The sequence below is a fragment of the Hyaena hyaena genome, unplaced genomic scaffold (assembly GCF_003009895.1).
Source record: "Hyaena hyaena isolate Hyena2069 unplaced genomic scaffold, ASM300989v1 scaffold_300, whole genome shotgun sequence".
NCBI classification, from domain to species: domain Eukaryota; kingdom Metazoa; phylum Chordata; class Mammalia; order Carnivora; family Hyaenidae; genus Hyaena; species Hyaena hyaena.
Genome location: NW_024080933.1, coordinates 304,523 through 330,296, shown reverse-complemented (window position 1 = coordinate 330,296; position 25,774 = coordinate 304,523). Strand labels below are relative to the sequence as shown.

At 35.7% G+C, this 25,774-nt stretch overlaps 1 protein-coding gene across 1 annotated transcript in view; it reads right to left on the bottom strand.

The window, feature by feature from the left end:
- Positions 1–25,774, bottom strand: part of TENM2 (teneurin transmembrane protein 2) — a 1,153,031-nt gene that overhangs the window by 838,852 nt on the left and 288,405 nt on the right. The window lies entirely within an intron of this gene.

The window sequence follows — 25,774 nt, the reverse complement described above, 5'->3', positions numbered from 1 at the left end:
TTAACCAGGATCCCTAGCACTTCTAAATGGCTCCACAAATCAGTGGTTGAGTGTTTACCACTTTTCAGCCCATACAGAAACAACTTTATCCATTTATGTCACCTATATTATCTATAGATCTACAGCTACTAGAATTGTCAAATTCTCCTTAAGACAATCAAACCTTTTAAAACTTGATTCTTCTAATGCAAGAGTGTTTATAAAATATCTATTTATCATAAGATTGTTACCTCTTTCTTAAAAGACCTTTTAGATTTTCTAACTGTGATGATAACTTTATAAGATAGACTCAAGTATGTAGAGATAATGACCTTAAAACTCCGTGTGGAATTGCTTCTCTGTATCAGAAAATTTACAGCAAAACATATTTCTATAGAAAGTCAGTACCTACCTTCTATGAATCTTTCCTCTTTGTTAAAAGATTGAGAAAACTGTCATCATGATAATGCTTCTGTATTGCTATTTTGAGAAACAAGTGTAAATTCGGTAAAATGTCCACCCAATGTCACCCTCCGCTAAATGTGATTCAAATCATGTTTGCCTAGCCTAAATGCGAGGCATCTCCACGAGCACTGTGATATAACAAAACAAATAATTTTCCTTTCATCAATATACAATAGCTTTGTTCATTATTGAGAAACGTTAGGTGGTAAAGTATTGAGTGCTATGCATTTTATGCTTAAATCAATGTACTGTCTTGCAGTTATGCCACCTAATGTGTTTTTAAGTCATCCGCTACAGAGATCAATGTGATTCTTATTTGATATTCAGTGTTAAGTTCAGCCTCATAAATTTAGAATTGCACTCTGTTATTTTGATGGTTATATATTAACCACGTACTGAAAGTTTTATGATTTTATACTCAGCCTGGCTGTAAATCATACCGGTTCCATACGTGAAGCATAGGGTCTGGTTTGATTTTTATTGCTCTGCTCAGAAGGAAATGGATGGATGGCTGGATATTTGAGGGAGGTAAACCTACAATGTGTTTGGGTAAATACCTGAGGTCTGTGAGCATTAAAGGCGTGGTTCAGAAAATTTGAATTAGACAACTCATTGCAATCACTCTCCTAGGCATGGATAATAATGCAACAGCAAGGTGTCACAAATTGGCAATTTTTTATATTAGTACCATCACTGGTATGGGCCTTGACCTCTTACAAGTTCATACTGCTCACTCTGTGGTGAGTGAGTCTGAGGAACATGGCTCCATTTGGGTAAATGTAAAGGGAATGACCTCATTAGGAAAGACTGAGTTGTATAATATTGTTAATCTGACACCTATACCTTATTTCAGGGTTTAAAAATAAGAATAGATACCAAAATTACTTTCTTGAAATAATAAAATGGGTTGTAACATTGGAATTAATTCATGCTCTCAGACAGCGACTTTTTATTTATGTACAAAACTGACAGACTTGAATTAATAATGATCATCAAAGCCAGTAAAATAATTTTAAAAATCCCACGGTAAAAGCTTTAAAAAAGATGCCAAAATGGTGCAAAATTCAATGCAATAATAAAAATCCACTTTTTTAAATCAACTATATTCCTCGGCTACATTATAGAGATCACTCTAGTGTAGATTTTTAGTATTAATTCTATTGCAAGTGGTGAGCATTTGGCAGGACCTCAAGTATGCAGGCTTTCTGAAGATGCTTATTTTGTCCCTTTACTGTATTTTGGTCATAAACTGAAGTCACTTTTTCTCTTTTGATGGCATATTTTCAGACTCTGCACTCATTTTCCTAAGTTAAACATGCAACATCTTCAACTATGACTAAACTGACAGACATGACAAAACATTTCACAGGGAATTATGTTAAGCTGGGCCAAAAGTTTGATCAGTCTTGTTTTAGCAGCATTTAGCAGAAAAGTAATAGCCATTTTTTTTTTTCAAACCATGGGGGAGTACAAATAGCCTGACCTTTCTATTTTCCCTGGAATGGTATTTTCTTGATTTTTGATTCAAGGGAGAAACATAGTTAACAAGTATTTCATTATTTTTTTCATTGCTTCCAAAACTGATAAGAGACCATCTCATTATGACATAAAAGTCTGACCTTACATACAAGCCAGGTGGTAACAAGTCACCCAGCAATCACTTTTCAATTATTTCTGAAAGAAGAAAAAAAATGTTTTATTTGCAAAGTTTTGCGTTTCATTAACAGAAATGACACTGTGTCCGTAGTTCTTCAACAGGAGTGTGCATCAGAATCACTTGAAGAAGTTGCTGACACACAGATCACAAACCACTCTCACCTTTCACCAATCCCAGATTCTAATTCAGGAGGTCTGCGGTGGAGGCATCTTTAACAAGTGCCCTGGTAACAGACCTGAGCTCCTGGCCTGTGGATCACACATTGAGAACCACTGCTAAAAATACTTCTCAATAACTCCAACTCCTCTCCCTCTGTGTGACTCCTTTGCAAAACAAAATTTGGTCAGGATGTAAAAGCTTGGGAAATTCTAAAAGCTTGCTGACCTGGAGAGACTCAGGTCACCCGTTAGTGCAAAATAAAGTTTCGTTATATCTTCTAGGTGAACGTTCAAATCCCACTACACTCAATTTGGTAGCTAGAGATTTATGTGCCAATCAAGTAGCCACAAAACATTTCTTGGTCAGCCTTCTGAGAATATCTTTTCATGAAAATATTCACATGTAGGAGTGAAAATATTGTTCTGGTATTTACATTGCTATATTTTGTCCTTTACCACACATATATATGGTTTAATCAGTAGTAATTTAGTTAAAACAGACACATCTATAAACATATATATGTGTAGATATTGTAAACAGAGCACCTTATAATTGAGCCATGAAAAGTTAATTTCTCATGTTTTCAGGTGGATTCGACACATTGAGGATTATTCTTGCCAAATTGTTTCACATTATTTAGTAGACTGATAGAGCGAGTCATTAATGTATTCTAGATTAATTTATAATTTTGACTATTCAAATCATTCATTCTCTCTGTCTCCCTCTCCCTCTCTCTCTCTCTCTCTCACGCACACACACACATGCACACACACACAGACACACACACACACAAATGGGAAACAAATATTGTAGCTGTCTAAAACTAATAATTTAGATCATATTCTGGATCTTGCCTCTGAGACTGATATTACATCTCTTGAGTTGAAGACTGAACACACTCCAGAAAGATTAGACCCCTTTGTGTTGTACAAATAAAAGCTAAAGAAACATTTTCTCAAATATTGTGTTTCTAGGGGCAAAGGAATTAACAACTGCCTTACTAATTTGAAATCTACTTCCCTAGGTTACTAGAAATAGCCACATTTTTATAAGTATATATTTATACATGTAAAGGGACATATAATTTATGTTATAATTTTACTTTAGTTTTGATGACTTAAATCACCATGCTCTCCTACACTTTCTTACCCTCAGAGGGTTCAGGTAACTTGTCCAATATCACAAAGTTAATCCAAGAGTGGTTCAGATTCCACTTTGTCTAGAACACCCCCTCTCATTCATTTCATGACACTACTTCTCTAAACTGACTACAACTTTTCATGTAATATGTAGTTTTAGAGAACTTTTCTGGGGAACACAATATTTAAGACAAAGGAGCACCTAGCTTTGGGTTTCATTTGGATCATGTGGACGTGGCTGGAGGTCCAAAGCTGCAGTTTCCATTCAATCATACACACACATTGCTGACATTCTTTACAATACTAAATACGATGCACTAAAATGTAGTTTAAAATACCTAAAATTAAAAATTAAAAGAACTCTTTCTTTAGAGAACCCAGACACAGTATAAATTCCTTTTGGGCCCACGGTCAACCTCTAACCTAAATAAGTAAGAATGACAGGAAAGTTGCATTCCTCTCAGGGATTCTTTCTAGAATAATTTTAGGCCTGCTTTATGTATACCAAGGAGGCTGTCAGTTTATCTGATCTTCAAACACACCATGAGCTCTATGGGGAGAATCTTTGGCAAATCAGGGACTGTTCACTTAAAATGCATTTAATCCCCACACCCACCTTTCAATACAAAAGCTGAATTCTCTATAACAATTTACTTCTTATTTGGAAGTTTTTGCTAATTTTTATAATTGAGTTGCAGGGGATGCAGATATGATAAAGACATTGCAAAGAAGAGTTGTATGTCTATACCACAGAATGGAATAAATCAATTCATTGAGCATATGGCTTATTAGACTTAAATAGCTCTTTTCCAAGATGATTCTGAGCACCATATTTTGAAAGATAAGGTAGTGGGTTGTTGTTTTTGGATATTTGCCTTCATAAAGATAGGCCATCTGTCCCAATAAGTGAAAAGAGTCGAATGCTTTGATTGCTATTTTCCCAATCAAGACCAATTCTAATATATTTTACCGTACTGATTAACCAGATCTGACATTGTATCTTGGAGATGTTTGCTACTATCATCACTAAAAGAACTTCCTGCTGTCCATAAATATTTCCACATACTCCATGCTGAAAATGTAGGAATTTTACAGCTATAAAAAAGAATGAAATCTTGCCATTTACAACAACATGGATGGATCTAGAGGGTATAATGCTAAGTCAAATAAGTCAGTCAGAGAAAGACAAATACCATATGATTTCATGTATGTGTAGAATTTAAGAAATAAAACAAATGAATAAAGAAAAAAAAAGAGACAAACCAAACAACATACTTTTAACTACTAGAGAACAAACTGATGGTTAGCAGAGGGAAGGTGGATGCCGGGTGGGTGAAAAGGGTAAAGGAGATTAAGAGTACACTCATGAGGAGCACAGAGTCACGTACTGAATAACTGAATCACTATATGTTCTACACCTGAAACTAACATAATATTATATGCTAATTATAGTGGAATTAAAATAAAAATACATAATTAAAAAAAAGAAAAATGTAGATAATTAATTTTCTAATGGAAGAGAGAAACCATGCTAAAGCAATGCAGTTATACTATAATGAAAACATAGAATTTATAATTTGTTTAACTGGGGTATGAAATTAATATTAATTAAAAGGTTTTAACCCCCAAATAATTCTTTGGTATTTTCCTTGTGACCTATTTTTAAACTTAAAAACACTAAGCAAAGCAGAGGAATTTCAAAACTACAAGAAAATTCCACTATGAAATACCAACATCAGCATTAGAGATTTCATCAAGAATCACTCCTACAACTAAGTAGTTGCCTTATTATCAATGTGCTAAAGTAAACGAAGAGCAAAAGATGCCACCTTGAATAAAAGCGGCATAAGCACATTTAATACCACCAATATACTTATAATTTTACTTGGAAGTGTTTTCCCTATGTAAAGGAATTATATTCTCATTATTTAACATATCAGAAAAACAGAACAACATACAGTAAATCATCCATCATCCTGTTGTGTATGTGTACCACGGTTCATATTTTTGAACTCATGTTCCTAGTCTGCTTTATACATGGGTTTATCATTTTTTTGAAGCTTAATTGGTTCTATAATGTGCATGTCAATTTTTAGACTCCTTATTAACTTAACAATAGATGGGTGAGTACTTCCCTATGTTATTAAAATTTCACAATTACTTTTAAAATTGCTCCTTCAGGATATGGAAGTTTTTAGTATTGTGTTTGTAACTTCTGTAAGTTTATCCACTTGTTTCTGCCTAAATCTTTCCATCTTATTTTCTTGAGCACTAAGAGCTAAAAGTTCCATCTTATTTTCCACCCTACACAATCAAGTTACTCCTTGTAATAAGAATAAATTTTAAAAAGTAGAAGTGGTTTAATTACTTATTCCTTAATTCTTTTCAAATGATATGTCTGAGATCCTTCCTAGGTAGGTAGATATGAGTTCATTTTTTGAATAGCATGACCATTAACATATTTCCCAAATGACTTGTGAGTAAAGTTGTCTTTCAAGTTCTACTCAGTGAAATTACTTCATTACATAGTGACAGCACGCTCTATGAAATAATTACATATATGATTTTTTAATCATATGTGAATTACATCTTTGGAAAAACACATGGATAGCATGCAGGTCTAAAATACTGTTTCTTGGCTGATACCTGGCCCAAAACTAAGTACTTTAGCACATCTCTAACACACTCAATAAGCTTGCTATTATTAACTAAAGACTGCATTTCAAGTACATTATGGCATCACTTGAAGTAATAGCAACTGAAATGTACCTACTTAATGGAATCGATCTTTCATAAAGACTGCAGTAAAGTATTATCAGAAGTCACTTATTGAACTTTATTCTCAATGATATAATAAAAAGTAGCATGTCAGGAATAAAAATGTCATTTGTCACCTGAATCTCTGGCACCTCAGAAATGTTAGCAAGAAGTAGGGGCATTCCTTGAGAAATACAATGAAAGTAAGGATTACTCATCTACTAAAGCTTCTTGCCAAAAGATTCCAAGTTCATTCAATACTCAGACTCAAACACCAAAGTAAGTCACAGGTATACATACAGATATATTCTTGAGAAAGAGCAATATTTATTGCATTTCTTTTTCCAAGCACATTCCTTAACAACTCTGGTTCCAAGATTCCCCTGGATTTGGGGAATTGAAACAATTTTAGAGATTATGCTTTGGTGGAGACTAATTTATTTTCTCTAAGGTGTTTTTTGTCCAGTTTTTCTCCTGTATGTTTGGTTTCCATGATAAATTTGTTAGATTTGATGCCTTTGAGTATTACCAGGAAATCACAATTGGCCACAATGGAATTAAAAGGATTCAATAGAATTTAGGTGTTTTGCCAGGAAAAGAATGAGAGTTTGATAAAGTCTGATACTTTAGATGAATTTCTGAATACAAAAGTGATTAGAATGCAAGCACTAACAACTCATTTCACTTATAGTACCTTAGTATTAAATGGGGATGGGTTTTCTCTCCAGGGGGAAGATCCAGCTAAGTGAAAGTTGAAAATAAATGGTCCTTGGGCCAATTCCTGGCAATTTGTGCTTTTTGTTTATCCTACAAGGATTTTTTTCCACAAATTTAATTAATTCAAATATTAAGAGTCTTTATGACTAAATTTCTTTCCTTATTTGAAAACCGCAAGATCTGGAAAAATCAGATGCTAATGTCAAAGTGACAACAATCAACCAGAGCAAGGTATGTCTCCTTTAACTAGTAGCTGTGTTTCAGTTCTTTACAGTTCCCATCACCTGCAGAACACATGCAACACATTTATCTATAACTACTACATGCCCAATCATTTATATTATCTGACTGGTTCCTATAAGCATTTGAATTTGAGACTACTGTTTTTAAGCACCCCATATCTCTACAAACCAGTCATCACCAGCCATCACTGTAATAGTAATATTCCAATATAATGACAAGAATCTTGGAAAAGAAGATGAACTTGAATGTCCCAGAAGCAAGGGCAAAGCAGGTGATATATTTCAAATGCGTATAGAATTAACCTTTCCTCATTTGTTTTGTTTGCCTATTTGCATTCAGTGTTTTCTCAAATGAATTGCTGGTGTGTATTTTTCTTGAATGTTTAATTAATACTGTAAACAAACACCTTATTTTTTTATTAAATTATTAATCAGGAATCACATTTATCTGGCATCAAGAAATGCTATATTCTGTCCACTATCAAATGTCCACGTGGCTCAGTGGCCTGGCAGATAAAGTGGCAATGCCAAGACATATGCACAAGCTAAAATAAAAACTTAAGGTAGGAAGGTGCCTTCAAACCTACAGGAACAAGTCATTCCCTGGGGAGGCAGTAGGAAGCAGAAAATGTAATGAAGAACCAGAAGTCAGACAGAAGTGTCTAGATTGTAACATGGCTTATGTAATTACTAAGTGTGTGATCGTAGATAAGACAGCCTTCTTGGATGGCAGGCAGTTTCCTCATTTGTAAAATACTTTTCGCTCACAGTTTTATGAGGAAAAAACTGTGCTCATTATAATCTTGGACATTTTCTGAACCTATAAATCAAGACATAGTATTGATGGTAGTAGTCTTAAAAATCCAACTGATAAAGCAAGGATGGTGGTTTCCTGCTGATATTCATTTTCTTTTTATATTTCAAGGATTTGACCAGGCCCTGAAATATTCAATCTATTGTACTTCAGCATATGCAGCTAAGCATGCAATTGCAAAAAATAATTGAGCTCTTTAAGTCCATCGATAATACTTAATTCTATGAATATTCATGTGGAGAATAATGAAATTTCCACAGGCTGCCTAATGTCAAGCTGTAAAGAAGGAGAAGCTGATTTTGATTTGGAAACTAAAGCAAACCCATCATTAAGCATCCTGGATGAGAACTGACAAGGTGAATTACCATACACTCTAAGCAAACTTTACAAGTAAGTTTAATTAAACAAAAGTCTATTCGTTTTCTGCAACCTCATTTAGAAGCATTTATTTAGGTGCAGCATTTCTACTCAGAGACTTGGCGAGCCACTATCTTTGACTCAATTACTAAAGAAACTCTATGCACACTCCCAGACTTCTTTAAAGGGTCCCATTTGTATCCTGTGTGTTCTTCTCTGGCTGAAATTAAAATGAGAGAGTTTTAACAGCACATGACAACCAACATTTTAGGTCTAAAGATGTAAAAAGGCTTAGTTCTTGGGTATCTGAAATCCTGGATTACCTAACAAATCAATTACTTTATCTTTGCCTCAACAGATAATGTTATAAATTGGGAAGACCCAAGCCAGTTTCTCTTTTGGGCTGGCTGCTGGCATTGATTTAGTTGCTGTGAATTGCACTCTATCTAAGGCAAAGGTTTGTGGGGTTTACTTCCTGGAATTACAGGGTGAGGCTGACTTAGGAAAAGAGGAGCAGGGAACAATTCGAATTTTGTGGAGCTTTGCTGAGTGTTTTGCAGAGCACACTGTCAATACCAGGAGATGCCTGTGAGGTCTTCACCTGCTTCGTTTTAAATAGAGTGCAATAGCCTGGCAATCCTCAGATTACTTTTATATAAAACATACAAGAGCTCCATGGGAAGGCTCATGTTACATGACTACTGATTTAAGAAATGGAAAGGTGCTCAATGGTTATCTCATTTAATCCTCACATCAAGCCAAGGGGGAGAGGGATGTGTGGCTAAAGATGTCTATATGTAGAAACTGAGGAATAGAAGGATCACATAGGCAATACAACTTGAACCCAGAAACCCAGAGCTACTCAGCAGAATGAGCAGTTGAGCTCATGTGCAGGTAACTCTGTGCGTGACACCGTATCATTGAGTGATCATATGTGATGCCAAGGGTCAAAAATCACAGGAGCAGCCAGACTGGAAACAGCCCAAATGTTGGTTCCCTGACAAATGGATAAATAATTGTGCTCTATCCATACAAAAGAATAGTATTTGTCAATAATAAGAAATGAAATACTGATACATTCTATAACATGAATAAACTTTGAAATATTATACTCAGTGAAGGAAGCTAGTCACAAACACTGTGGGTTGCACAATTCCATTCATATTCAATGTCCAGACTAGGCAAATCCATATAGACAAAGTAGATTGATGGTTGCAAAGGGCTCAAGTTCGGGGTGGGAGTGGGGGCAGGAAGGTTGTGGAAGTGACTGCTAATGGTACTGGGTTTCTTTTGGGGTGGTGATAAAAGTGTTCTAAAATTGACTGTGCTGATTGCTGCACTACTCTGTATATCCTAGAAGCCGCTGAATGACATACTTTAAATGAGTAAATTATATGCTATGTGAATTATATTTCCATAATGCTGTTTCAAAAAAAAAAGTTAGAGGAGCAACATAACGAAGTATGAGCAATTGTTAAATGGCACCAAGAAGTGAATGGATAATACCCCCCAGGGTCCCCATACAGAAGGCCCCCATACATTTCACCAGTTGGAAGCACTGGGTTTCCCTTCACTGGACGATGTGGTGAAACATACAGTTTCACGCAAGAGCAATTGTGACAAACTTGGGAGAGAGTCGCAGAGGCCTTGCTGACCAAAGTGGTTAAAAGGACTTCCTTCAAAGGTTTCTCTCTCTTGAAGGGGCTACACCAGAGCATTATCATTTTCACTAGCTTGAACTCACCCCGCTTGAGGCCCAAGTGATAGTCAATCATAATATTTGCCTGCAGGAATCCTGCATTCACTGTAATGATAGGATCTTCTGATCTTACCCTATGCTGATGGATAGTCAGTCATTTTTCATAACCCCAAATCACCATCATTAGTTCTTTCTCAGGGAAATGCACCAGGAAATTCTCCAATTTCAGAGGCCTTTCATCTCCCCTCATACCTCTCAAACACTACAGTGCCTTTCTCTACTACTCTTCTCTTCTACCCATCTTCAAGTTTAATGACTTTCTCTTGGCCTAGAGGCAAGAGGAAAGGCACAGATGGTACATTTTGAGAGTTAAATTGGTCTCAAATTTAGGTGTCATTTTCTTTATGAAAGGTAAGTAAAGGATGGAAATAATTTACAATGCTCTATGAAACCATAATTTTTAAACAGAAGGAAACGGTTAGCGAAGGCATCATGTTTCACATGTTTTAAAACACACAGCTGTTCTCATGAATTTTGCTTAGAAATGAAAAGGAAATTTTTTTTATAAGACAATGATTTTTTTTTTGTTTGTTTTAAACAGTAGCAGTATCCTGCAGTAAACATTCAGCCAAGGAGAGAAGGAGGTTAGTATTATGTCTATCCTAATTTCAAAGTCACCACCAACTTTCTGTGCTATTCCCTAGTGCAAGTTTGTACATCTTTATAATGCCTTCAGAATAATTTATCACATAGTAAAGATTTTAAAAAATCATTATCCTTTTGATATAAAAATCCTTATACTTCAACTTTAATATGTTCTTTCTGAAGAAGTTGTCACGTATATTTTACTCCTCAGAGAAATCAACAGCAGAGCACGAAGCAAAGTTTTTAACATCTTCCAATCCCATTTAAAAGAAATTATCAAAGTTTTTTTGTTGTGTCTATTAACCATGACACATACTTTTTGGTACAAAATATGAAGCCCTGTGCCACCCTAAGACAAAACTGAAGTTGGTGGAATCATTAGAAGGAATGTCCAAACATTTCCGCAAATGGCTTAAAGTTAGTTTAATATTTAGAAGTAGTTCTTGCCCATGGCAAATACATTCACAGAACATGAGTAAGCTATGAACAACACTGATTTATGTTTCTGTCATTAGGGTACTTCAGAATGTTCTTTAATCCCCCCAATCAAAGGTGGCCAACCCTGCAGCTTGGTTGTTATCCTAAGAAGCATCATTGTAAAGCAGTCAAAAAATGCCCAGATGTCAGAGTATTATTCTCTCAATTCCAAGGATGTATTCTAAGGAAACTTTATTAACCAAAGCTAAAAACCATCATGCATCCATAGAGGCAACTGCACATACATACACAAAATGTCTAAGCTGAGAAATCTTCTTTGAAGAAAGGAACTAGAACCATAACCAAATCCATTCTCCCTTGTTCCTTGTAAAAGGTTTACCTCAAATCCACCAAAAGCTGTGCAATCTGGAGCTCTTAGGCCTTCCTTTGTATTAGCTTTAAGGAAATGTTCCTTTTATGAGGCTCTCAGAAGACTTCAGAGAGAGATAAAAATTAAGTCAAATGATCATTTTGCAGCCCAATCCCACTGCACCTCTGAGTTGTCTGAGCATGGTCACCCAAGGGTGGATTAAGCAACGAGGCTGCTGGTCTCAGAGTTCTGGTACTGCTGGCTCTGAAAGAGGCTCTGTAGACCCGTCATAAGCTACATAGTAGTGTTTGTTTGAAAATCCTTTCTTCTAGGAGAACTAAAAGACATTAAAAATAGTAATGGCTATTTACTGAATGTTCCTAGTATGTGCTAGGAATGATAGTATGCCTTTGGCTTATAGTGGTATCCCACTATGTGCACTGGAGAACTCCCTTTTGGTGGAGAATGGAGGAAGAGCACATCCATGTTTCAGAGAAAGTGTGGGATAGGGACATGAATCTGCTCATATGTCAGACATGACATTCTTCCTAATGCTCATCATATGTGTGTCTCAATGTAGTAAATATATCCATGCTTGATACATGCCTGCATTATGTTTAAGTTTATATTATTATTATCTATTATTGTAAGCATTAAACTATTATACATACTTATCACTATATAGGGTTGCACAAACGCATGCATTGTGTACTTTACATCCAGTTTAAGGAGTTTTTTCAAGGGTGATTGTTTTATATAGGATTATAATGTTACCTCTTGGTTGAGTATAGGACTAAGGAAGTATAATATAACACACTAGCTTATATAATCACCACAATTGTAGATTAGCTATTTATATCCTTTAGTGTTATTTTACTAATGCAAAAGTGAATCTCAGAAAACTTAACAAATTGGCTGACCACCCAGCTTTAAAAGGGAAGAGGCGGGATTTCAAATCCAAGTCTGTTTGAATCGAAAACCTGAGTTTAACTACTTCTCTATCTCTTTTTTTAATCTTTATTTATTTAGTTTTGAGTGTGTGTGTGTGTGTGTGTGTGTGTGGAGGGGGGTTTAGTGCAAGCATAAGCAGGGGAGGGGCAGAGAGAGAGGAAGACACAGTATCTGAAGCAGGCTCCAGGCTCTGAGCTGTCAGTGCAGAGCCTGATGCAAGGCTCGAACCCATGAACTGAGAGATCATGACCTGAGCCCAAAGTGGGATGCTTAACCAACTCAGCCACCCTGGTGGCCTCTAACCACTTCCCTTACTTTAAAGGATGGTAGTGCCAATTTTGTCTTATTTTAGGAGGATTACTAAAAAGCTGTAAAATCAAAGGACATGTTCTATTAAGAAAAAAAATAAAAAGGAAGGGCAGGGCTTTTAACTATGTATTTGTTAGAGTGGAAAGAACATACTCTGTAGAGAGTTAATTGATCTCCACCTTAGTTTCTCTTCTATTACTAGAGAAATGACAAAGATAATCTCCAGTAGAACTGAAGAAAGTCAAAACCACCTACAACAAAACTAATTTGTTAGTGAGTTTTTTAAAAAAGTGTTTTAATGTTTATTTATTTTTGAGAGAGAGACAGTTTGAGAGGGGAAGGGGCAGAGAGAGAGGGAGACATAGAAACTGAAGCAGACTCTGAACTGTCAACACAGAGTCCCAGTGTGGGGCTGGAATCCATGAACTGTGAGATCATGACCTGAGCCCAACTGAGATGCTTAACCAACTGAGCCACTCAGGTGCCCCTTGTTAGCAAGTTTTTATCTATTTATTTATTTTTATTTAAATTCCAGTTAGGCAACATACAGTACAATATTACTATCAGGTGTATAATATAGTGATTCAACATGTCCATACAACAGCTGGTGCTCATCACAAGTGCATTCCTTAATCCCCATCACCTATTTCACCCAGCCCTCCACCAAGCTCCTCTTCTCTGGTAACCATCAGTTTATTCTCTATAGTTAAGAGCCTGTTTCTTGGTTTATTTCTCTCTTTTTTTTTTCTCCCTTTGCTCATTCATTTTGTTTTTGAAATCCACGTATGAGTGCCATCATATGATATTTGTCATTCTCTGATTTATTTCACTTAGGATAATACGCTCTAGCTCCATCCATGTCACTGCAAACGGCAAGAGGTCATTCTTTTTTTTTTGTGGCTGAGTAATATTCCTATATTTTATGTGATACACACATATACACCACTTCTTGATCTATTCATCAGTCAATGGATACTTTTGCCCTTTCCATATCTTGGCTACTGTAGATAATGCCGCCATAAACATCAGGGTCCATGTATCATTTTAAGTTAGTTTTTTTGTTTATTTATTTTGGGGGTAAATACCTAGTAGTACTATTGTAATACCGGGTGATAGGGTAGTTCTATTTTTAGCTTTTTGAGAAAAGTCTATAATGTCTTCCAGAGTAGCTGCACCAGTTTGCATTCCCACCAATAGTTCAAGAAGGTTTCCCTTTCTCCGCATTCTTGCCAACATTTGTTGTTTGTGTTGTTGATTTTAGCCTGAGTTTTATATCATTTCACAAATTTTGGAATGCCAATGCTCTGATAGGAAAATTCACAACCACATCTAAACTTGGAAAGCCAGGTTCTTCTTAAAAAAAACATTAATAATTTACTTCTGAATGGATCATTGAAGCCTATCATCCAAATCTGATGCAACTTCTGAATAAGAACATAACTACATTAATTGAGGGCAGTGGCTTTGATTAAAATTCACTTTTAAAGCCTGCAGACGAGTTATATTTTTAAGTTATGCACTTTAGCTTTTATTCACAATACACTATGTCCTTTTTAAGAAAAAGAGTTAAAAACTGTTTGTTTTATAATAACGCCCCAAATGGTATAAAATGAGATTCTCAATGACTGTCTATGATTCTCAATAAACATAAAATCCTAGAGTCCTGATTTGAGTAATTCCAAGCATCAGCCCCTCTCCCTAAATTTCCTTGCTTTGCATCAAGTTCCTCTTAGAACATGATGAAATTGTCATTTTGTATCACTCCCTTTAAGTTGAAAACTCCAAGATACTCATAGCAAGAGACCTGGTGAGATCATCTGCCTGTATATGAGATATTAGTACAGGAAATGCAAAGTCTTTAGATGCGTACGGGATATAATTCCTGATCTCTACTTTGATTTTCTCTATACTCTTCTCTCCATTAGCCATTCTAATCAAACATCTGCAACTGCCTCACTCCAGAATGCTCTATGACATGTTATCAATGTCAAATCCAAAGACCCATCTTCATTCTTCATCCTAATTAAACACTTTGCAGCTTATGACATAGTTGACCCTACTCTTCCTGATAGCCTCTTCTCCCAGAAAGAGAACAGATTCACCCCTCTTTTTTTTCTGAGCACCCTTTCTTCAACACTTTTGCTGGTTCATCTTTCTCAGACTTACCCCTAAAAGGCAGCATTTCTAAAATCCTATCCTTGGCCCTGGTCACTTTACATGTCCTGTCCCAGACATTTTACCATGAAACAGCTCCATTTATAGCTGATAGTTGAGATAGGGTGATAGTTTCCTTATCTCTGTTTCCAGGTTCACAATCTGCCTCATTTTCATTATAACACTTCCAAGTGCCTATTTCATATCCTCACACAGAAGTCCAAAAAAAATCTATACTCAATATTTTCCAAAACTGAACTTATCTTCCTGATAGATGTTCTCCTTCTCGTGCCTCTGTGTCATTTATTGACTTTCTCCTAACCTACTTACCCTAGTTGTTGTCCTTAGAATCACCCATGAATCAGCTCTCTTCCTATGAACCCATCTCTGCCCACTCCAATAAGTTGTTGGCCATCGTCAAGGCCTGGGAACTTGGTCTTCACTTCCTTCTCATCACTCTCACTTCCCTAGATGGACTGGAATAATTTTCCTCTAGTTTCAAAGCACAGCCCCAATATTAACCACTCTGTGAAATCTTCACTCATGGAAAAATGTGTATTATTGCCTATAAAAATAATAACAATCCCTTTCACAACTCCTTTTATTGCTCATATTAGATAGTAAGCATTGCATTAAGACCATTCAACCTTTCACTCATTTACTTTTCACAACAAATCCATGGGTAGGTACTTCCATTTTACTGATAAAGAAACTCAGGGTCAGAGAAATGAAGCAATTTTCCATGTCCCAAAGGCAAGGAAGTGGCAGAAATGAGCTCTAAGCCAGACAGTCTCATTTCGGAGAAATGTGCTTAATTACTGTGCTATTCCACCTCCTATCACCATTTCGGTCTCTTTCTTCCTGTTAGGATGTGAGTTACTTGGGGGTAGGGATTATGTGAAATTTATCTTTGTATTTCCAGTTCCCAGCATGTAGTAGATATTCAATAAATGTTTGATGACTTGCATTCAGAATGAGTGGTGCTGCAGTGTTCTCCTGTAGTTCAAAGTGCTCAGCACTGCAGACTCTGATTGGGTGTCTTGCATGGTTTGATCTCATCCCACATCTTGATCTTCCCCTCGCTCTGCACATTCTGGCTTATTATTGGCTTTGATCCCTTTCACAGCTCCTTTTATCACAAACTATGTGTGTCTGGATGGTTGTATCTCCATATTTACTGGATTAGACTTCTTAATTAATATTTAACTCCCTTTCCTTAAAGAACAAAATGAAAGCACAAATGAAATTACCTTTTAGAATCCCTTTTAGATATACAAGGCAGACCCCCCACTTGTGACAGGTTCCCAGAAAAGGAGGATGGCCACTCTAAGTGAAAATGATCTAATCCCCATCACTTTTACTGCAGGATCAATATAAAAACAGGGATTTAAATTTCTGTCCAATGATCTGATAGCCAAGGGTTATGAAGGAGACATCAGAAATTATGTTGAATCACTTGCATGTGAGAAATCTATAAATTCTAAAAGCAGTCTAAATTGATTAAATATGGCAACAAGGAACTAATACAAGAATAATCAGTACTATGCATTGAGTGTTTACCATGTAGCAGGCACTTTGCTAACCATTTCACATACTTCATCTCATTTAATAAGAATAAGGGCCAGGCACACTATTATCCTCATTTTATCAAAAAAGAAACAAGTGTTTCAAGGGCTTAGTCATAACACAGCAAGGGATAATAAAACAGAGCTAGTTCTCAAACTCTTGTCTCTCTGACTCCAAGAATCCTATATTTAATAGCCATGCCACCCTGCCCTCGATATGTCCAAATCACAAATATGGTACTGACATCTATTGAGATTTGGTCTGTTGATCAATGCCATAAAGCTGGTAGTGCCAGAGCAAGGACAAGAACCTACCTCTCTCGACTTTTTCTTCTAAAGCCTCAAGCTTATTATTATTAACCAATGTTAATATGTAACATGAAATGCATCTAGTTTTTGTATTATATTCATAATACTTTTTTTTACAGGAATAAACCCAAAGTTGAAAAAGGTCATGATCATAGATATAGGCACAGTTTGTCTAGGGGAGACAGTGACTTAAATCTTTCATATTTTTAAAGCATTAAGCCCACTTAATTGACCCTTGGAGAACCTACTTTTTTGATACATATTTCAGAAAAGCCAACAAAGGCATATAAAAACAAATTGTCATTCCTGTGTCTTCAAAATGCAGACATCCCTCTTTCTTAAGCTACTATTTCAGCAGGACCATTATCATGCAGTATTTTATACACTATATATACTTCCTTAGAAGGTATGAACTAATCTTCCTATCATTCACTGTATGTCTAGCTCATTGGTTCATTCCCTCATCAGGTTATTGCCTAGTCATAATGAGAAGGGTTGTTTTTACATCATGCCATGGACACACATATACAAATTTGATTCTTAATTAATAAAACTTATCTTTCGTATGTTCCATATGTTGCTTCATAAAGTTTATTGCAATGACCTGTAAGGCACTATTATTTTTTTATTAATTAATATAAAGATTAAGATATGTTTTGTCCTTTTTGAAACAAACTTTGTTTAATCAAATATACAAGGCCTCAAGTCTCCACGCAAGTAGAGTTTTACCAAGTGACTTTCCTAATCTGTTGCCTTTTTATTTTTCTTTCTCTTCCCTTCCTTCATTTTCTTGACTTCTTTTTTATTCTCCCTACCTCCCTTCTACAGTTTTATGACTGAATCTGACAAGCAATGTTCTATATAATGTAGAAATATACACTAGTAAGATGCAATCCCTATCATCAAAATTTCCTACAGTTTATTATAAAATGATTCTCCCTTCCCTATACAGGAAATATTATAAAAGGTCTGTACTTCCCAAGACCACCTATTTCTATTTTTGTGTTTTTTTAAAGTTATTTATTTTGAGAGAGAATCCCAAGCAGGCTCTGCACTGACAGCCCCAGTATGGGGCTCGATCCCACAAACTGTGAGATCACTGACCTGAGCCCAAATCAAGTCTTGATGCTTAACCAGCTGAGCTTCCCAGCCACACCCCAAGAACAACCATTTCTTTTTAATAAGGGGTGACTCCATGCCTCTCCAGCATCACAAGTTGACTACTATCTAAAATGAGAGAAATAGACTGAGAATATTTCTCTAGGACCAACAGTAAACTACACATTGGGATTAAACCATAGCTGGCCTAGTCCTTCTAACTCTATCATCAGAGGTTAAGAGAAGGCCAAGAGATCTACCTCTCCTCATCCCTTAACATCCAAAGTTTTGTCCTCACTATTCATAACCTTAAATAATTTTTTATGTACTTTAGCACTGAAAAATATCTCAACCATTTCCCCAAATCCTTCTTTCACATCCTTGCTCCAATGGAAAACCTACTCTCCCTAAGGACACTGTTCCCCCTGGAGTATGCTCAACTGGTCTGGTTCTTCCTTGTGACTCTACCAAGACTGCAGATGTGAAAGAGGGACTTGCTCCTTGTCACTGGTAGACCATGCTCCTTCAAATCTCTGCAAATATCCTCAACTTTGAGCCTCTTGCCATCTGATTATAACACATTGTCCCTCATTCACTGATACCATATCTCAGCCCTATCATCATTCCTCCTCTTTCTGGATAAATTCAACTCTTGGCTCTCTGTCACTTACCATTTCAGTGGCTGCTTCAGCACACACATATGTAATCTTCTAATACCTTCATGGTCATTTCTTTGAACTGCTTCTGCCTCTGTTCCTACTTTCCATTCAGACTAAGCTACTCATGCTCATGGTCTTACCTTTTCATTGTTGATATTTACAACCCCATCTCAATCTCAAATTCATGCAACTCACTCTGTAATCACCACTGCCTACCTTCCCAGCTCATGGTATGACAGATATACCCTGATCCCATTAGTCTTTTGACGCCTGCTGACACCTTTAATCAATTTATTTTATGAACTTCTCTCACTCCATCATGTTTCCCTTCTTATCCTTAGCTTAACTTTCATGGTGAATTATAATCATTGTACTTGACTCACTTCCCCTTTATTGCTTTATGACATTTGGTATTGGTTTGGTAAAAACTACAGCCTTATTTAAATCATACTATACCTACTTTGTGCCTACATTTGTTAATAAAATGTTCATCAAAATACACATACACAGAGACACTAACTATGAAGAGGAGTAAAGAATAGTATCCTCACTCTGCTAGTAACTTCTTCATATTTCTCTTTAGCATCTCCCCCTCTATCCTCTTTCTCAGCTGATGACCATAGCTCACACATCACTGAAAAGACAGAAGCAATAACTGGAGAAATTCCACAGAAACCATCATGTATATACCTATCTACCATAATCTGCTCTCCCTCTTTACAGTAGATAAATTTCCTATTCTCTTGAATTTATGAAAGAGATCTTATCCTTTCATCTTTTATCAACAGATCTTTCATTTTCTAGTGGATCTTCCTCACCATCATACAAATATACTATTACCTCTTATTTAAGACAAAAATATAAAAGAACTCTCCTAACTCCTGCAGTTACAGCAATATTCATGGAAATTATTGTCTTTATTTGTATCTTTAGTTCCTGTCATCCTGTTCTCTATTAATGCCACCACCAAATTCAGTCTTTTACCACTTCCCACTTCAAAATTTGTTTCACGTCAGTTTCAGTTAATAGAACTTACCATTTTAGTTGGCAGAAAATCCATACCTCCAGTTGCTCAGGCCAAAGTCTTAGGCAACATCTTCTTTTTCTGTGGTTGTTTGTTTGTTTGCTTATGGTAGTAAGAGCAGATGACTTGAGATCTACCTTCTTAACAAAATCTTAACTGTACAGAACAGTATCATTAACTATAAAAACAATGAACTTATTTGTCTTCATAACTGAAACTTAATACCCATGGAAGAGCAAATGCTCCCCTGCCCTTTTTCCCTCCCTTTAGCCCCTGGCAAGTACTATTCTATTTTCTGATTCTATGCCTGATTAGATACCTCATATGAATGAAATCATGCAGTGTGTGTCCTGTGATTGGCTTATTTCACATAGCATGTTTTTGAAGTTCATCCATGTTGTTATATATGGCAGGATTTCCTTATTGTTTATGGATGATTAATATTTCATTGTATGTATATGCCATTTTTTCTTTATTCATTCATCCATCAGTGGACATTTAGATTGTTTCTACATGCTGACTATAGTGATTTAACACTGCAATAAATATGGGGGAAACATATCCTGATTTTCATCCTTCGGGGCAATAGCCAAAAGTATGACTGCCAGATCATATGGCAATATTATTTTTAATTATTTGTGGAAACCTCATACTTTTTTCTATAGAGGTTACACCATTTTCTATTCTTACCAATAGTGTTTAAGAGTTCAAATTTCTTCACATCCTGGCGAATACTTCATATATATTGCTAATGGACATTCTAATGAGTGTGAGATGATATCCCATGGTGATTTTTATCTGTATTTTCTTGATTATTAGTAAAGTTGACCATATTTTCATATAATTTTTGTCTTATATATATTCTTTTGTAAAGTTGACATCTTTCTTCTATGAACAGAAACAAGGCAAGAATACCCACTCTTACCACTTCTATTTAACATAGCACTAGAAGTCTTAGCCAGAGCAATTAGGCATAAAAAAGAAATTAAACACACCCAAATTGGTTAAGGAAGAAGTGAAATTATCTATTTGCAGATGACATATTCTCAATATGCAGAAAACTCTAACAACTATACAAAAAGCCAGTATGAAATAAATGAATTCAACAAAGCTGAAGGACACAAAACCAACATGGAACAATCAGTTATGTTTCTATATACTAACAATAAACTAACTGAAAGGGAAATTACAAAAATAATTCCACTTATAATAGGATCAAAAAGAATAAAATACTTAGGAATGAACCTAATCAATTAGGTAAAAGATGTATATGTTGAAAACTACAAAATTTTGGTGAAAAATTAAAGAAGACACAAATAAATGGCAAAACACAAATAAATGGAAAACTTAATATTGTAAAACTGTCCTTACTACCCACAATAGTCTAAAGACTCAAAGCAATTTCTCTCAAATAATTTTTATAGAAATAGAAAAAAAAAGGCCTAAAATTCACAAGGAACCAAAAAGAACACCAAAGAGCCAAAGCAATCTTGAGAACAAAGCTGGGGCCATCATAGTTCCTGATTTCAAAACATAAACTACAGTAATTAAAACATTATAGTATTGTTGTAAAGACAGACATATAGACAGGCAGAGAACAAATACCATATGTTTGCACGTATAGGTGGATTAGGAGGAACTTAACGAAAGACCACGGGGGAGAAGAAGGGGAGAAATGGTGGGGAAGAGAGAGGGAGGCAAACTATGAGAGACTCTTGAATGCTGAGAACAAACAGGACTGATGGGGGTGGGAGGAGGGGAGGGAGGAGATGGGCATGGAGGAGGGCACTTGTGGGGATGAGCACTGGGTGTTATATGGAAACCAACTTGACAATAAACTATTTAAAATAAAATTTTAAAAAAGATGCTAAAAAAAGACAGACATATAGACCAATGAGGCAGAACAGAGAGCCCAGAAATAAACCCACACAAATATGGTCAACTGATCTTTAGCAAGGATGCCAAGAATATACAATGGGGATAAAGAGAATATACAGTCTCTTTAAGAAACAGTGTTGAGTAAACTGGATATCTATGTACAAAAGAATGAAACTGAACCCTTACACTACACAAATCAACTAAAATGGATTAAAGATTTAAAGATAAGAACTGAAACTATTAAACTCCTGGAAGAAAAAATAGGAAAAAAAAAAGTCATGACATTAGTCTTGGCAATTATTCCTTGAATATGATACCAAAAACATAGGCAACAAAAGCAAAAGTAGACAAATTGGTGGTTGTGGGCAATTGGTGGGTCAGGCGGTTTAGCACCTAAGTCCAATTCAGGTCACAATCAAGAGTTTCGTTAGGTTGAGCCCCATCTTGGGCTCACTCCAGTCAGTGCAGGGTCTTCTTTGGATCCTCTGTCCCTCTTCCTCTGACCCTCCTCCACTTGCATGCTCTCTCTCTCTTTCTCTCTCAAAAATAAACAAACATTAAATAAAGACCTAGACAAATGGGACTATATCAACCTAAAAAGCTTCCACACAGTAAAGGAAATATCAACAGAATGAAAAGACAGTCTATAAAGTGGGAGGAAATATCTGCAAGTCATATATTTGATAAGAGATAATGTTAAAAAAAAAAAGAAATCTTAAAACTCAATAGGAAAACAATAACAACAACTAAAAACCAATAAACCAAGCCACCAACCAACAAAAACCACATAATTACAAAACAGGCAGAGGACCTGGGAGTTATTTTTTACTTCTCTTTTTCACACACCTCTCAGCTAATATATCTGGAAAAACTACTACTTCTACCTTCAAAATATATTGAGAATCAAACCATTAATCACCATTGTCCTAGATACTGTTGTCTCTTGTCTTGGTTACCACAACAGCCTCTTAACTGGTCTCCTCATGCTTGCCTCTTTCACTCCATTCTAAATATAATAGCCAGAGTGATATTTTTTTAAATGTTTTATCTATTTCTGAGAGAGAGAGACAACATGAACAGGGGAGGGTCAGAGAGAGAGGGAGACACATAATCCAAAGCAGGCTCCAGGCTCTTAGCTAGCTGTCAGCACAGGGCCCGATGCTGGGCTCAAACCCACAAACTGTGAGATCGTGACCTGAGCCAAAGTCGGACGCTTAACTGACTGAGCTACCCAGGCACCCCCAGAGTGATATTTTTAAATAGGAAATGAGACCATGTCACTCTTAAACTCAAAACTCTGCATGGATATCCATTTCTTTCAGAATAAAGACCAAAGATTAAGATTATCTATGATGCTTTATATAACCTAGCTCTGCCTCTGTCTTCACGTGCTACTATTCTTCGCAGTTTGCTTTCTGATGCAACCACCTTAAATTCCTTAAATGTACCAGGAATATTACTGCATTACAATTTTGAATTAGCTCTTTAATCTGCCCAGGATGCCATATCCCCAGAAATCTGCATAGTCAATATTCTTTCACGACTAAATTCTTTGACTCCTTTAAGTTTTGGGTTGTTCAAATGTCACCTTTCAAGGAAGCCTTCTCTGACATTCCCCAGTATAATACTACAAAAGTACAACCACATATTCCAACTTACATTCTTATAGCATTTATCAGTTTTCAGTATAGTGTTTTATTTCCTTCTTTATTTCCCCTTTCTTCCTTCTCTGTCTCTTTTCTCTTTCCCTCCTTCCATTTCCTTTCCTCCCTTTCTCTCTCTTACTCTCTCTCTCCCTCCCTCCCTCTTCATTTTTATTGTTTATCTCTCCAAGTTTCAAGAGGGTAATAATCTTTTTCTAGTTACTGACATATCCCAAGCATAATGCATAATAGTTACACAATAAATATTTGGAATGCAATAAAAGTTTATACTTGTTACTCATTACTCAATATATTTAAATTACCCTAGAGATCAATTTACCCGTTATATGAGGAAGCCTATCTCACTTATTTATGTTCCTGATCTACTCCCCCTTTTAAAATTAATTTACTTCTCTCTGAAAAGAATACGTTCTTCCAGTTTTGTCACCTTTAATTACAACAGTAGTCATGGAGAAAAAAAAATTTTTTTGGTTCAGAGAATATGCAGTCACACCAAAATTAGAACCCATTAGGAGCCCTAATGAAAACTGTATAAACAAGAACGAATTCTGAACTACTAGATGCAAACCAGTATGCTTTCAGTCTCTTTTCTTTGTCTTCTATCCAAGTATTAAGAGCTGTTCAGAGTTTGCTCTTGGCCCTCTACTCTTATTTCTCTGCCTTTCTTCTTGTGAGCTCATCAATTTTCCGAGATATTTATAAACCACTATTCTGATCTTCATTCTCAAACTTATGTCTCCAGTTCAGACCTCTCCTCTAGGTACCATTCTTAACATCTACACAATTATTGACATTCCCATTCTTCTTGAATGTTTTATGTTACTTAGTAGTATCCAAAACAAAATCTTGGTCAGCCCCCCAATTCTATCCTTGAGGATTCTCCATTTTAGTACATAAGTATCCATCCAATTGCTACAGACAAAAATCCTTGATAGCTCTTGTTCATCATTTCCTCCATTCAAACCACCATCAGGTTCTGTATATTTTATCACTCAAATGAATTTCAAATCATTTACTTTTATACCTTGGTAAAGACTATACCATTTCCCCAAAGGCTACAGAATTTCCCCCAAGTTCCAAAAGAAATGGATAAACAAAATGCTGAAGAATTCAAAAGTTTGGGAATTCACATGCAGTTAAAGAGACTAGAAGGGTATTGATTCCAAGTCCAAGAGGATTTGGCATCTTAGACAATTCTTTGATGATAAATGGAAATATTATAGTTGGGTAGGTTTAGGATACCAGTGAAAGCAAAGGCAACGGTACAATCAAAGACAAAGAGGAGGAAAGAGTATGCTCTAGAAAAAAATACGTAGCCCAGTTGGGCTAGAGCTGAAAATATATTTAGAGAAGAAGTGGGAGCAAGGGCTAAAAACATAAAATTGGACTATATTGTGGAGGGCGTGAAATACCACAAAGGCACAGATTAAGTTGATTTGTATACCTCCTGCCTTCCCAATGTGCCTTTTTGTTCGTGGCCATAAATGTGTATCAGCAGAAGCAGACGACAGCTTGTATTCTCTTAATTGTTCTGCATTTCACTAGGGTCTTTTCCATTCTGAATGTACAAAGAGATGCTCTAGAATACTGAACTTTTTCTACTCTTTTATTTCTATAACATCAATTATTAAGCAACACTCTATTAGTAGAGCCATATGCTTATTTTAATAGTAATTGCTTCCACATGACTATTTTCAGAGATTTTTCTTTATGTAGTGAGATATTATCTTTCATGCAAAACTTCCTATTTTGTAAAAATACCAATAGCTGGGATACCACTGTGTTTATGATTACTATCCTCATTGAATCAAAGGTACCATATAGATGGAGAAAGAATATTTAATATATCACTTACTCGATTCTATCTCCTCAAGGTGCCTTGCAGATTGTCTTAGCAGATGTTAATTTCCTTTTATCATGTGGAATGCAATTCTATCCTTGATTTGTTATAAATTAACAATCTGAAATAAAGTCGTATGTTCTGAACAACAGTTGAAATATTTAATATGTCTTATCCTGCAAAGAGCTAGTTTTATTTCTTTGGTCAATGGAACCATTTTAAATGGTTTTCTAGCTATAGTATGACAAGTTAAATGGATTTCTGAGATCTCCATGTCAAGCCTATGTATGTACATATGTACGTGTGTGTGTACACATATATGATGTTCCACCCTATAGAAAATAGTTGCATAATTTTGAGAATGTAGCCCAGTAATTTTCACACCTATAAATGAACATTTTAAACCATATATACAGAGAACAAAGTACAACAGGACTTATTCTGGGATTACCGTGGGCATTGTAAGAAAACTAGAAAAAAAATGAGAATAATACAACATCTTCTCATCTGGAGAAGAAGTACACATCATAACATAAGACATACAAACATTAAATAAATACATGGAGAGTTGCTCAGCCTCACTCATATTCAGGTAAATGAAAACCAAAATAAATATATTTTCATCGAGAAACTGAAAAAATATTGGGACAGTTTCCAGGACTCCTGAGCAACAGTGTGTGTGCCACATGATTATAACACAGTATTGGTTTAAGGGGCAACTTTCCTATTGGTAAACTAGTTGAAAAGAATTACAATTTTGCATGACCATGTATGTCTAAGTTCTTCATGAATTTATTATAAGATGAGAATTAGGAATGTGCACTGGAATTTAGCTGTAATGATTTTATTCATCACACTGTCCTTTACCACTTCTAAAAAAAAAAAATATATATATATATGTGTGTG